This window comes from Symphalangus syndactylus, chromosome 3 (genome assembly GCF_028878055.3).
Source record: "Symphalangus syndactylus isolate Jambi chromosome 3, NHGRI_mSymSyn1-v2.1_pri, whole genome shotgun sequence".
Taxonomy (NCBI): domain Eukaryota; kingdom Metazoa; phylum Chordata; class Mammalia; order Primates; family Hylobatidae; genus Symphalangus; species Symphalangus syndactylus.
Genome location: NC_072425.2, coordinates 117,231,070 through 117,245,153, shown reverse-complemented (window position 1 = coordinate 117,245,153; position 14,084 = coordinate 117,231,070). Strand labels below are relative to the sequence as shown.

At 34.6% G+C, this 14,084-nt stretch overlaps 1 protein-coding gene across 1 annotated transcript in view; it reads right to left on the bottom strand.

Moving 5' to 3' along the window:
• CNTN5 (contactin 5) overlaps window positions 1–14,084 on the bottom strand; it is a 1,372,716-nt gene that overhangs the window by 151,476 nt on the left and 1,207,156 nt on the right. The window lies entirely within an intron of this gene.

Below are 14,084 nucleotides of genomic sequence, written 5' to 3'. Positions count from 1 at the left end.
TATGATATTGAAATGTTTGCAGTTTAATATGGTAGAGCTACAGTAATTTCAAACACCAGAGACACCGTAGCGGACTGTTGGAATGATTAGTGATGTGACGAGCTCAGTGAGCAAAGCACGTCACAGGGTCCCTTATTTTGGGGAAAGCCATAAGTATTTAACTTTTCTTTACTATGCAAATGATAGATAATGGCAATTGAAGTACAGGTTTCAAGAATACTTTTAGGAAATACTATCACTATATTTAATAAGTACTTTAAAACGAATTTTGTAAATATGATATATTCATTTGTGGGGCTATCAGTAGTTAGGATAAAATGCAGTATTTTTTAGTTTTAGTGAGGCTTCTTAAGATGTCTTTGAACAAGTTAGTAATGAACTAACTTGTCTTTGAACAAGTTAGTAATGTTGTATCTTCACTGGTAAAGCAATCTAAATTATTTTATCTAATTTTGCTTGAAAATAGTAAATTATTTTGGTTTTATAGAATGTGTAAGGTATATAAAGAGTTGATTTTAAGGTAATTCAAAAATTATCAGTCAGATTATTACCTTACCTTATGCTAGTTGTTTGAATAACCTTTAGTAATGAGCTTAGTTGAATTCAATTAAACATTAATTCTAAGAACAAGCTTTTCTGCTAATGACATACCTATTTATTCACTCAAATTTCTCCTCGAGTTTATTTCTCTCATCAGTATAATATCTGAATACTATAAAGCTTATCATGTTAAATAGTTGTTTAAAGTTTCATCTATCTGTTAATAGACAAAGAGCTCTATGTAAAAGGGTGACACTGGCCTGGTCTTATTCAACCATACTCTGGTTAATGCTGTATACATCACAGGTAACCATTAAGTGTTTGCAAAGTGAACAAAGCTATCAAATTTTTCCTGACATTGACATATTTTTAGTTTTTGGTTGGGTAGTTCAGCAGATAATAAGGACATTAAAAAGTGCTGACATATAAGGATATACAATTCTATTTGTTTATATAATAATTAAACATTTTATTTAATATATATTTTGTTTATCAAATGTATCTGCCAGGCATGATGCCAGGTGCTGGCAGTGGTTGGCAAAATAGATATAATCCCTGTCCTAAAAAAATGTATTGTTTAGCCTGAGAATAAACGTGAAAGGAAGCAGAAGTTCTGATCTTTGTCCCTGTTTTCCTTAACTACATTTATTCTTAGAACTGCCTTTAGAATAACAAGCAGCCTCACGAAAAAAATCACATAGTCCTCAGGGAATTATCTCAATGACCCTAAAACTGAGTGTTAACAGTTGTAATAATTTCTATTTTATCTATACCACAGAAAGCTTCAAGCAACATCTAAATTTGTGTAAAACACATATACTTATGTCAAGCAAGATATAGTTTATACCTGGATTTAATTTGGAAAAATCTGGCAACTCTACTTTTGCTATGTGTATGTACCTTGCTGTAATTGAAACCAAGAATAATCATGGTCATTTACTTAACTCTCATAGGGAATTTGAGAAGCCCTCTTTAATATAGAATTACTATAGTAATATATTAAATAAAGTTTAACTATAAGATCACTATTTATTATTGGGATTTAGTAGACAAAACTTCAGTATCTCCCATATTTCATCATGCTCACCCTCTACCTGTAAAGTCTTTTTCTTTTGTACTTTCTCTCTCTGCTTTGTCTGCAAAACTTACTCTGTTTTAAGAGTAGGCGCAGGTAACATTTGGTTTAGGAAGTCTGCCCTGCTTCCACGGGTTGGATGATGTGTACCTTTGACTCAGCTTCCTGAACATACTTCTTTCATTACCATTGCCATCTCTCTCTCTATATGTATGTTCCTCTATAAGACTGTCTGACCCTCAAAGACAGTGCTTTACTTTAGTTGTATTCATATACCTCCCATAGAATGTTTGTTATTGATTAAGACGGAATCCTCAGCTCCTGAACAGTGCCTAGTGTATGAACGCTCCACTTATTTCCATGGAACTGAGATAAAATAAGAATTTATCTATAGTTGCCTTCTGTATCCATGGAAGACTTGTTTCAGGACAGCATAGCACAATACACGCTTGCTCAAGTCCCTTACATAAAATAGTGTAGTATTTGCATATAATCTAATGCATACTCTCCAGTATACTTTAAATCATCTCTAGATTAGTTATAATATCTAATATAATATAAATGCTAGGTAAATAGTTGTTATACTGTACTGTTTTATATTTGTATTTTTTGTTGTATGCTGTTATTGATTTTAAAATATTTTCTATCCACATTGGTTGAATCCACGGATACAGAACCCGTGAGACAGAAGGCTGATTGTGTTGTACACTGATAAATGTTCAATAGAGCCTTCAATTATTCCTTAAAGATAATGATGTCATGCTTCTCAAATTCTTTAAAGTGACCTTTTCCAGGTCCCTTATGTAATGGATACCAGATGGAAAAAGGAAGTGAATAATAGTCCAGTAGTCTTTTCTAAAATTTCCTCTTCCTCCTTTTCTGAGAAAACATATTTGAGATGCTACCTACTGAGTTATTAATTCTAGACTCCTAAAGCTGATTTTTATGGTGTAATATGATAAAAATAATCCACGAAAGAAACTAGAGGATTCTGAAAACCTGAAAACTAAATATATCATAACACTTAGTCACCCTTTAGAATTTAATACAAAACGGATGCCGAAAGAGAAACTGCAAAATGAAGGTAGAATTTTAAAGATGTCTTAGAAATAATGGCCTCTCAAAAACCCAACTCTTTGAAAATCACTTTGAGAAATAACATAGGAATCAATCTAAAAACACAATACTTACATATCAATAGTATTTCAAAATGTAAAACTGAACTGCTTGCTTATAAAAATCCTAAACCTTATGTGATATTAAATAATAGGAACAATCTTTTATCTAAGAAGGCTTTCAAAAAACTAAAAAGAAAAATCTTTTTCATATATTATTCCTACAAGGTAAAAGTTCTAGTATTCAGGGCCTTATAATATTATGCATTTCATCATTCTCCAGGTTAAACTGTATCTCCTAGATACATAGATATATGTAGGGCATTCTCCTTAAAATAACACAATGCTTATAAAACATACCAGTATTTCTTCAACATGATAACTAGAATCCATTGTATTTTTCTCTTTTATGAGCAACTCCTGTGATTATTATCTCCAGAGAAAATAATTACTTTTAGGACAACATTAAAAATACTTACATTTTTATGCGAAGTAAAATGAATAAACATATTGATCACTGATATATTCCATAATTACAACAGAAGTTAGAAACTTCCTCTAACTAAAACTCCTTAGTTAACTAAAACTCCTTAGTTAACTAAAACTCCTTAGTTAACTAAAACTCCTTAGTTAACTAAAACTCCTTAGTTAACTAAAACTCTCTTTAGTTAACTAAAACTGTTTAACTGGAGGCTGAGGTGGGAGGATGGCTTGAGTCTGGGAGGTGGGGGTGGTAGTGAGCTGAGATTGTACCACTATGCTTTAGCATGGGCGACAGAGTGAGAGCCTCTCTTCTCTCTCTTTTCGTATTTATCTATATTTATAGATCTATATCTATAGATCTATAGATATCTATATATCATCTCTCCATATAGATCAGTGAGAGATATAGATATCTATATACAGAGAGATATATCTGTCTATAATGAGATATATATATCTCATTATATATATATATATGTCAATGTTTGCTTCTTGGTGACCTACTGTAAATGGCTAGTTTTTAGTTCACATACTCGTATGTCTAATGATTCCTTTAATAACTACAAATATTTATTTGGTCTTTAATGTGCACCAGGTACTGTGTTAAGTCCAGCAAATAAGTATGTTCCTAACTTTCAGAAACATAAAGACTAGAAGAGGAAAAAAATTGAGCAAATGTTTAAAGCAGCACAGATCCTGGTGGCAGGATCTATAAGGTATAACGGAAGCACTGGGAAAGGACTTCAAGTTGCCTGGAGGCAAATGCTGCAGTTTGCACAGCTGACAAGTCAGGGAAGAGTACTCTTGGCAGTGGGTCAGCATGTGAGAACATATTTTCAGAGAATTATTATGCTTTGCTGTAAAATAATAAGAGAAAAATGTTGGAAGATGAAGTTTGATATGTAGGCTGGAGTTAGATCCAAGATAGGGGGAGAGTGTGTGTGTGTGTGTGTGTGTGTGTGAATGTGTGTGTACATGCACATTTACGTAATTGGATGGGATGGGGAGTGGTAGTATGATAAAATCGGCTTGTTAGAAACATGGTAATGATTGTGATTATAGTGTAAAAGGTGGTGAGATGACAGCACTAGAAATAAGTGATGGGAATAGGACTTTGACTCCAGGAATGGAGAAAAGGAATCAACAGATTCAAAATGGAATTAGTAATGTTTGAAAATTTGATGGCTATATGGGGGTAAAGAAAAGAATCTGAGACACTTCCAGCTACCTGACTTGAAAACTGGATTTTGGTGGCCAAAACTGTGCATAAAACAATGCTGTAAATACATACTTATTAAGAACAGATATGATTTTAATGTCCAAAATGTGGATACCAGTTATTGTCTTCAGAAGAATGATTGAGACCCTTGTACTCTACATTCTTTGCATCCACTTCAGTTGTTAAAGCAATGTAACATACTGCGTCTCATATCCATTTTGAGAGAAGCTTCAAAGCCTAAAAAGGGATGTTGATAAAAATGGGTTCACATACCATAAAATGAAACAATTACAGCAGCCAGAAGAATGAGCTTTAATTAATGGGAAAACACACCCACAGAACATCTGAAGAGGCAAGTGTAGTAGGATATTTTAAGATGTTTTTCAAATAATTAATTCTCAGTAACTTTTATGGGAGAATTTTAAACAATTTGATGATTTTATCTTACTGAACATATGATTTTAATGTTTTAATAGTGAGCAAGTAAGTATAGTAATAACAGATGTAGTTACCCAGCTAAAGAGGTAAGACTTCAGAGAATAACACCATCTTTTTTATCATCTCAGTGTTAAAAGACACGATGAAGAGTTACAGCTAGTTTTAGTTCTCTCTGTGCTTTACAACAGCAAATCAGATTTGGAACATCGTTCATGGCAATGAAGTTTTAAGTTCAAGGAAGCCCAAGTGATGATGGGGGCTGTTTCATAAATGGGCCTGTGTTGCTCAGGCCTTCGTTAGGGAGGACTTTTACTTGTCTTTCTTCCTGGGGCTCAGTGTTCTCATTTGTATATAACTTGGCTGACTAACAGTGTAGTTACTGGAATCCAATGAAATAATACCTATGAGGGAAGAAGGGTAAAAAGGGCTGTTAAAAATGTAAAATTCTATTTAAATGTTTTAGCTTAGGTCTTACTCAGACAATGAGACTGTTTCAAACCTATAAAACAATTAAGGTTTTAATAATCTGACTTACACGGCTGCTTTTAATATAAATATATATATATATATATATATATATATTTAATAGAAATATGTTTTTTGGCAAAGGGGCAGGAGATTGCCCACGATAGTGAAATGTATAAATATTTGAAAGTCGGATCTCATATAGCATAAATGTAACCACATAATCATAGTATGAAATTCATACAAATGAGTAATTTTAGAAGAATACATGAAAATGTTGGCTGGGCGCGGTGGCTCACGCTTGTAATCCCAGCACTTTGGGAGGCCGAGGCGGGTGGATCACGAGGTCAGGAGATCGAGACCACGGTGAAACCCCGTCTCTACTAAAAATACAAAAAAATTAACCGGGTGTGGTGGGCGCCTGTAGTCCCAGCTACTCGGAGAGGCTGAGGCAGGAGAATAGCGTGAACCCGGGAGGAGGAGCTTGCAGTGAGCCCAGATCGCGCCACTGCACTCCAGCCTGGGCAACAGAGCGAGACTCCGTCTCAAAAAAAAAAAAAAAAGAAAGAAAATATTACCAGCAATGGAAATAATTGACTCACAAATTCTAAAATGGATGAAGGATAATTACATTTTTCACAAGATAATACTAAATTTACTAAGTAGGAAATTAAAAATGTACTCTTGCTAAATAGTTCTAGATATGCCCTAGATCTGGTAAATAAATGATAATGTATTGGAGCTCAGTCCTAGTTTGGATAACTCTTGTATACAACAGTTGTTTAAGTTTGGGAAAGTTGTTTATCTTTCTAAATTTCTTTTTCTTGTTTTGTCAAACAACAATGACAACAACAATAACACAATTTCTATACCATAGCGTATTTGAGGGAAGTAAATGAAATAAAATTTGAAAAGTCTAGCATATTGCCAGGTATCTATTAGGCATTCAATAGCTGAGAGCTGTAATTCTGGAGCTGAAGCAAGGGGTCTGGTCTTTATAATCACCCCTATACGCTAATCATCTCTATGCATTGAGCATGAGATTGGGGTGGAGCACAGCTTGAGCCAGATAACTCTCTTTGATTGAAGGCAATTCCCAGAGTGGAACACTGCTGAGAGCTGTCAGCCACCAATGTTCTCCATAGCTTGGGGAAGGAGTGGCTCAGTCTTGAAGGGAGAACCTGGGCAACACACCACAGCGTCTACTACACTGGCTAATGGTATCTTCAGTTAAAGTTGACACATTAATTATCCTTCCTATTTCAATTCACTGGAATAGGCTCACAAGTAATATGAATAGTGAAAGAGAAGTAAAGGAAAACAAGAGGGAGGTAGAGATATACTGAAAAATTATCAAGATGTGAACAGCAGTCCCTTAAGATATAAATAAAAGAAAGTACCGATTATGTGTAAAGTTGAATACTGAGAAAAGATGGTTATTAGGCACCAAAGGTAATTTAGGTACTCATTTCAGTAACTTGAACATTTGATATAAGTGGAAAGTGATAATGTTATAAAGAATGGATTTGATATTATTCATTTATTTGGTTATTCACTCATTCTAAACTTTTAATAGCATATATATAATTAAGACTTTTTTTTTTTGCCTTCTAAAGTTTCTGTCAGATTGGAAAGGGAAAATGGTTTTAAAGCCAGGAGCCATCGATTGCTCTTCAATGTACAATTACAGGATAATCAATAGAAATTTGCATGAGAAGTTTGTTATGTATATCAGAAAGACCGTTATGTCTAAGTAAGTCATTGTCAGAAGTAACCTGGAGTTAGGTGAGAATTTGGTTTAGTAAACATCACTGAAATAAATCGGATTGACTTTATTGTCAAAGTTAACAACAGTGAATGCAACAACCCACTGTGGCCCACCAGTGATCACATTTCCCAATAACAGGCACTTCATTCCAGATAAATTCATGTTTTTGTTGGATTAAAAACAATCAACTCAGTGAGAATATAGGATTATTAAAAATTAGTCTGAGTTTATATAGGTATGAAATGGAAAAACAACACTGGAAAAAACGAAACCTCAAAAAGAGAAAACATATACAGTCCTAGATACATACAAGCATTTTTTAAATTTCTGGAGTTACTGAGCTAGAAGCATATTTAACTTTTGAAATTTAAAACCTAGGAGAGCAAATTCTAAGGAGTAAGGAGTGTCTTCTATTTCTCATTCTTCAATTTTTTTCTATCCAATAACCTAAAATATCCTAGCTGGCTCTGGGAATTATGGTACTCTTATCCCCTCAGAGATTACAGAATCCAAGGTATTGATCTAATATTTCCCAGCATGCCCCCAACAAAAATTGCCTTTCTGTATCAGAGAGCTTTATATTCTCTCTCTGACAATAATAACAAAGACCTGCAGTTCTACACCAAAATAAAAATTTGCAAGGATACTAGTAACTATTCATAGCACATATAATGTTATGAAACCTGTCATAAAGATAAAACAGCTATCAAAAATGGAACTTCCAAATTAATAAAAATGCTCTGTATACCTACCATAATATAGGAAGTTTGTTTTGGTAGATTATATTTAGATGAACAAAGTGCAGCCTATGAATTGGATGGCTAAGCCTGTCTTTTTATATGTGACAACTTGAAGACATTACCTGATTTTACTAATTTTGACAATCTACAGAAGGTGAAGAGGCACACTTCACATTTTGTTCTGTGTGAAAATCTGCTAATTAGAGTAAAATGGAGATGGGTAATCAACACAGCACTACTTTCCAATCCTGACTGCCCTGTGACCCACAGGAAGTCAGGAAGGGTCTCCCAATAACAGACTCTTAGATGTCATTAAGGCAGTCATCTTTCATTCAATTCCAAACTGTGCTAACGTGATATTCCATTTTGTGTAAAAAGTAAAAAAGCAAGGAAACAAAGTATTCTGTTATGAAAACAGATTTTAACAGAATTTTATGCAGTATTTAATTATATTAAAACCTCCGAAATAATGTAGCATTTGGCTAAGCAGAGAAAACGCTTTATATCAGGTTTTGTTTTTATTGAACCAGCATTGGCTGGCTGAATGGCTATTTTATGGACATTCTTAGTACAAAGTGATGAAAAATAAAATTACTTATTAGCTCTTGCTTTTAGGATCCCTGCAGTTTATCAATAACCAAAATATTATAGAGTCACATAATTAAATGGCATATATTGGTCACATTCATAAACTATATGAAACATATATACATACCGAAAAAAGATGGACATTCTTATTTGCTTTCGGAATGGTTTCTACTTTGAGAAGATAGTGAATGGAGGCACATTTTTTAGCACATACAAGTCAGGGAGAATGAATATGGTGCACTTTTCTGGGATAGTCTGAATATTCTAAAAGCTTTGAAGGTAAACTTTCTTAGTGAGTGTCCCCAAGTTTTGGTTAATGGTTACTGTATGTTTCTGTCCTATTAAAATTACACTTTTTTTTTAAGTTAGGTGAAAGATTGGGAGGGAACAGTAATACAGCAAATATGTGGCAGTCAGGAGGTTGGAATAGAAAATGGGCGGATTACTAGGTTGCCAACGTTCAGAGCAGGACAAAGAACCAAGAGGTAGGATCTGAACTGATGAGAAAGGATGGGCCCTTAGTGAGATAGGGAAAGGGTAGCGCTCAGAGTCCATGGGACCATATTACATGAAAGTGTGAATGTTACTAGCAAACATAACGAGTCTAAGAGACTGTGAGCCTTTGTTAGATCTTCCGCCCTTTCATGCACTTCCTGTTTAGTGGTGAAATGGCTCCAGGACTTCCCATGCCAAGTTGATGAAGAAGAGGATGAAGCATTTGCTTGTGAAACCCTTACAGCCTTGTGCCTTAGTAAACTGGCAGTATACCCAAGCAATCCATTGATTTTTACACAATTAATATTTATCAATCAGGAAACAGAATGTTGCCAATTGAGCACTTACTATGTTCTATTTGGAGACTTTTACTCCTTAGGAAATAGCTAATTCTGAAGAAGATACAATAGGAGTAGAAGTGTCTGTAATAAGAAAATTAATTTAGGCTAGAGCTTTTCAGCTAATATAAAATTCTCAAGGCACTAAAGGGTTTATATTCTGTCTTTCTATTCACCTAATACTACACAAAAATTCTGCATATGAATCAGACATGTTTCCTTATGAGTCTCATGCCTGGCATACAAGTGATCATGATTACTCCTACTTTCCAACCTTCTGACATTCAGAAGTGATTGGTAATGAAATGAACTTTAGAGGAGTCAGTCCTCATCACTGAAAGGGTTAGGACATACACTAGTGAGATACTGAAAGAGACTTCTGGTACCAGCCTAGGCCAAACTAAATAATCTCTAAGATCCAGCACAACCCTAAGATACAATATCTTTTCTCACCTTAGATTGCCTTCCTTTTTCTTCTTTGACTATTCTAATGCTACTCCCTGAGGTCTAGGTCAGGTAGCATGTTTTCCCCAAATAACATTACTTCATGTGGCTGTTAAGAGGAATCAGTGAGCTATTGTGTGTGTGTGCATGTGTGTGTGTGCATGTGTGTGTGTGTGTGTGTCTAGACAGACATACATACAGTATCCATCTATCTATCTTAGCTCAGTGCTTGGCACATAGGTGTTCAATTATTTATTTTGCTTTTCTCCACGATGACAAAATATCTCATTAATCTCTTTCTAGTCTTCAACAAAATTTGGCTGTGATTTTGAAAGTTAGTAATTGTTTTTATGGTCATATTTTTCTTGAATTGCTTAATGTCTTTCATTATGTTTACTGAAGACTGGAATCAAATCTTCCTTTTATTTCTATTTCCCACAGTTTATAGACAAAAGTTGAACACATAATACATGGTCAATGAATATGGAGAGGGTTTGTAAAGGAGAGTGAACAAACGTGTAGTTTAAAAATCACATGATATTGCATCTTATTACCCCAATTTATGTGGCCTGGAAAAGTCTTATTCTCCAGTTTCCTCATTAAAAAATGGGCTCAAAATTCCCATTCTGCCTTCCTACATGTATTGTTATAACCAGAGAATTGGGCAAATGTGAAGGACCATACAGCTATATAGCACTTTGGCTCAGTTGCCTATTTGGTTGCAATTTATCAAGTTCACAATGAAAAGGGCAATTCTTCTCTAGTGGACCATTCTGATGACAAATGCATGAGATATTTTTCTGTGTTAAAAAAGCAGCAAATTGAATGCCACCATGATATTCAGTGTAACACTTCTTTATGCATTATAAGGATAGAAACTTTCTTATATCCTATATGAATAATTAGAGGATTTCAAGTCACTGGAAAACAGTGGCTCACCACAGTCCTCCATTAAGACTGTGGCTCTGGGGCCACATGGCAATGCTCAATAGCTCAGATGCTATTCAGATATCCTGAGAGGAATCAGAGGTTCTTCTAGAACTCTGACCAACATAAATTCTCATGTCAGGACACCATAGTAAATGTTTTTATTTGGCTACAGGTTGGTTATTTAAGGTCAACACTTACGATGATTATCTCCTTATAATAACCTTTACTTAACAGGTCTACACTGAATGTAAAATCCACAAACTAGTCAATCCCTGCTCCACACAGCTGTCAGAATTATCTTCCTAAAAACAAATCTGAATCATGTGAATCCCTGCTGTACTCAAAATACAAATCAAATTTTATAGCTCAAAAATCAGTGCCTTTGAGGCCTCTGCTGCTTTCCTTTAAACTTATTCAACAAATATTGACTTATTGTCTACTATACACCCTCACCGGTTCCTCACTGTTCCCAAAACACGCACTAAGCTCTTCTGCCCTTCTGTGTTTGCCCAACCTGCTCGCTCTGTCTGAAATGCAGTTTCTCCTAGGCACCTGGTGAAATCCTTCCCAGCTAGGTCCATTTCAAATACCAACCCCTTCTAACAGCTGTATGCACATAGTTCTTTGGTGTAGCTCTATTATAGCAGATCATAGCCCATACTGCAATTTCTACCCTTAAATGGTGCTCTCTTAGGTGTGAAGAGCTATGCCTTTTATTTTGGATCCCCATCCCTCAACAGCACTTAGCTTGTAGAACTAAAAAGATTTAAAATCTTAAGAATATCCTCACTAGCTTATCACATTCAGTTTATTCATAAAATTCGCCAAAAAAAGGATTTGGATGAATTGGATCAAATGTTTATGTACTAATTGATTGCTTCTCCCCTTTCAACAGTGACTTCCAATAATGGATTCACTCCAAATTAGTCAAATTGATGAGTTTGTAAAACATGGCCTAAGAGGGCAACATAAATAGTAGAAGCATTTTCATTATGAATGTTTTAATTTAAACATAATTTTTAATTTAAAGCAATACTATTATTTTTTAGCCTGATGTGATCATATGTTTATGCACTCTGTTGAAATGCAGTTCAAAGCAATCATCATCTATTTTAAAACATAACAATGTGCATTGTATATAGATGTGTATGTATATAGATGTATACAATGTACATTGTATATAGATTGTATATGAAGGCTACATAAAATAATTGACTAGAGATTTATATGCAAACTAATGTCTGTGTATAAAAGATACCAGTACAACTAGTTGAAAAATAGGGAACATCATTAAGTCATATTTTGGCATCTACAAAATACTAAATATTGTTATCTCTTTTTCCCACCCAAGAGGTTTAGTTAGTTTAAGTTACCTCATGCAGTGGTAATGTGTTTTTCTTCTGATTCATCCTCATTCACTCACCCACTGGCAGGGTTCTGTCCCAGGACAGTTAGCCTAGACAGTGCTCCAATCATAGGCACACTCTATTCCTGCTTAAGTCCCTGAATCCCATTTTCATTTTTTTACTCTGCTGGGGTAAGTTAGGCACCTTAGGAGATCCTTCAAGATTCTTCAATGACTCTTCTTGGAAACTCAGAGCAGGCCTCGAGTCACCCTACTTGGCTCTCTTCTCAGCCCCATCCTGTCCCTCTGACTCCCAGAGTCTATCCTTGGTCTCACAAAAAGAAGATATCCACAAGCCCAGAAGGCCTCCCAAATCTCCCTTCTTTATAACATTTTTATATGTTTTCTCCTAAAGCATTATTTTCCAGACATACTTTACACGAGAAGGGCAGAAGGGAAATAGAATGTTGTTCTTTCCATTATTTGCCCTTTTATTGTCATACAATGGTCTTTTCTCTGGTGTGTGTCCTTGAAGCCAGCCAAGACTCAGTGTTTGAAGTAACTGAGAGAAAGGTGATAGATAATTTCTTATACATGCCATAGTTTTAGGTGATTGATTGATAGATAATTTCTTATACATGCCATAGTTTTGAAGCTTCCATATATTTTAAAGTACATATGCATACTAAAAGTATATTTTGGCTTTATACCTTAAAGTTAAATGTTTTTCTCCCTTCTCAGTACCATAATTTGCTTTCTTCTTCCATCTATCTCCGAGTTTATTGTTACTGTCTCTAATCCAGAGCCTAATTTCAAAGTGGGTTGTAATTACATGGGTTTGCATGGAATAAGGAGTCCATTCTGCACTCTCTGGGGCAAGGAAAGCATATATGCAAAGAAGAATACAGCAGATGTTCTTAACTGCCAACTTTATGGGAAAAAAAAGGTATTTATTGATACAAATGAATGAAATCAACCTGAATATATCTATGTCTAAGAGACAAAAACAATTCATGTAACTTCACCAGGTACATTAATTTTTATATTGGTATTGTAAAATAAAGAGGGGGATTACTTATAAGAAGGGGGGCTATTTATTTTTAGATGTATTTTTTCTTTAGATATGTGATCACTCAAAAGGGATGTTTGCAGACAATCCTAAGAAGATATTTTTCTTACGGGATTTTTAAATCAAAATGTGATATTTTAAAATTAAATTTTCTTGGTCTGTTTTATATCGTCCATGTTATAAAATGTGTAGGAAAAATATTGTAGGAAGGAATTATCCACCCAAGGTAAAGGAAGAAGGAAAACCATAAAGCAGAGCAAAATGTGTTTAACACAATCTAAATACTTTACATATAACTTGGATATTAACAATTAAAATTAGCTCATTTAATGAGATGGTGAACAATGTAGTTGGCAATTGTTTCTTATTTATATACTCTCTCCTATTAATTGGAAAGTAAACCAGGAAGAAAGGAATAGTTTTGAAGAAAGTGGGCTAATTTTTGTTACATTGGAAAATGTAACAAAGAGAGCTCATCTTTACTTTTCTACTAATATACATTTACCAAATTCTAAGGTGAGAAGCTATCTTAGAAATTATCTGGTGTAACTTTTTCACTTTATTTCTCCAGAAATTAATGCCCAGACAAATCATGTGACTGGCTTTATGTTACGCAGCTGATTAGAGATTAAGCAGGGATTTGATCCAAAGAATTCCTGACTTTGGATTTAGGGCTTTTTTTTTTTATCCTTGTATCCCATAACCTTTAAAATAAAATCCAATTGACAATGAGTTTAAATACTTGGGCTCACTAAAGCTATGGTTTTCCAATGCTTCTCAAAGTGTTTCAGGATGGATCAACTGATACTAATAAGTATGCGACAGCATTTTAAATCCAATTTGTAGGCAAAAATTGTATTTGGCTCCATCTCTTTAGCCAATATAGAAGGAAGATTCCAGCCAAAGTCGCTCTTTTTCTGCCACCCCAGTTCCATCTGTCTTTCTCCTCCTTCTCTCATTATGTTACTCTATTACATTTTAAACAAGTCCATGGGGGGAAGGGGCGTCTTTTCACTTCTCTAGAGTTAAAGC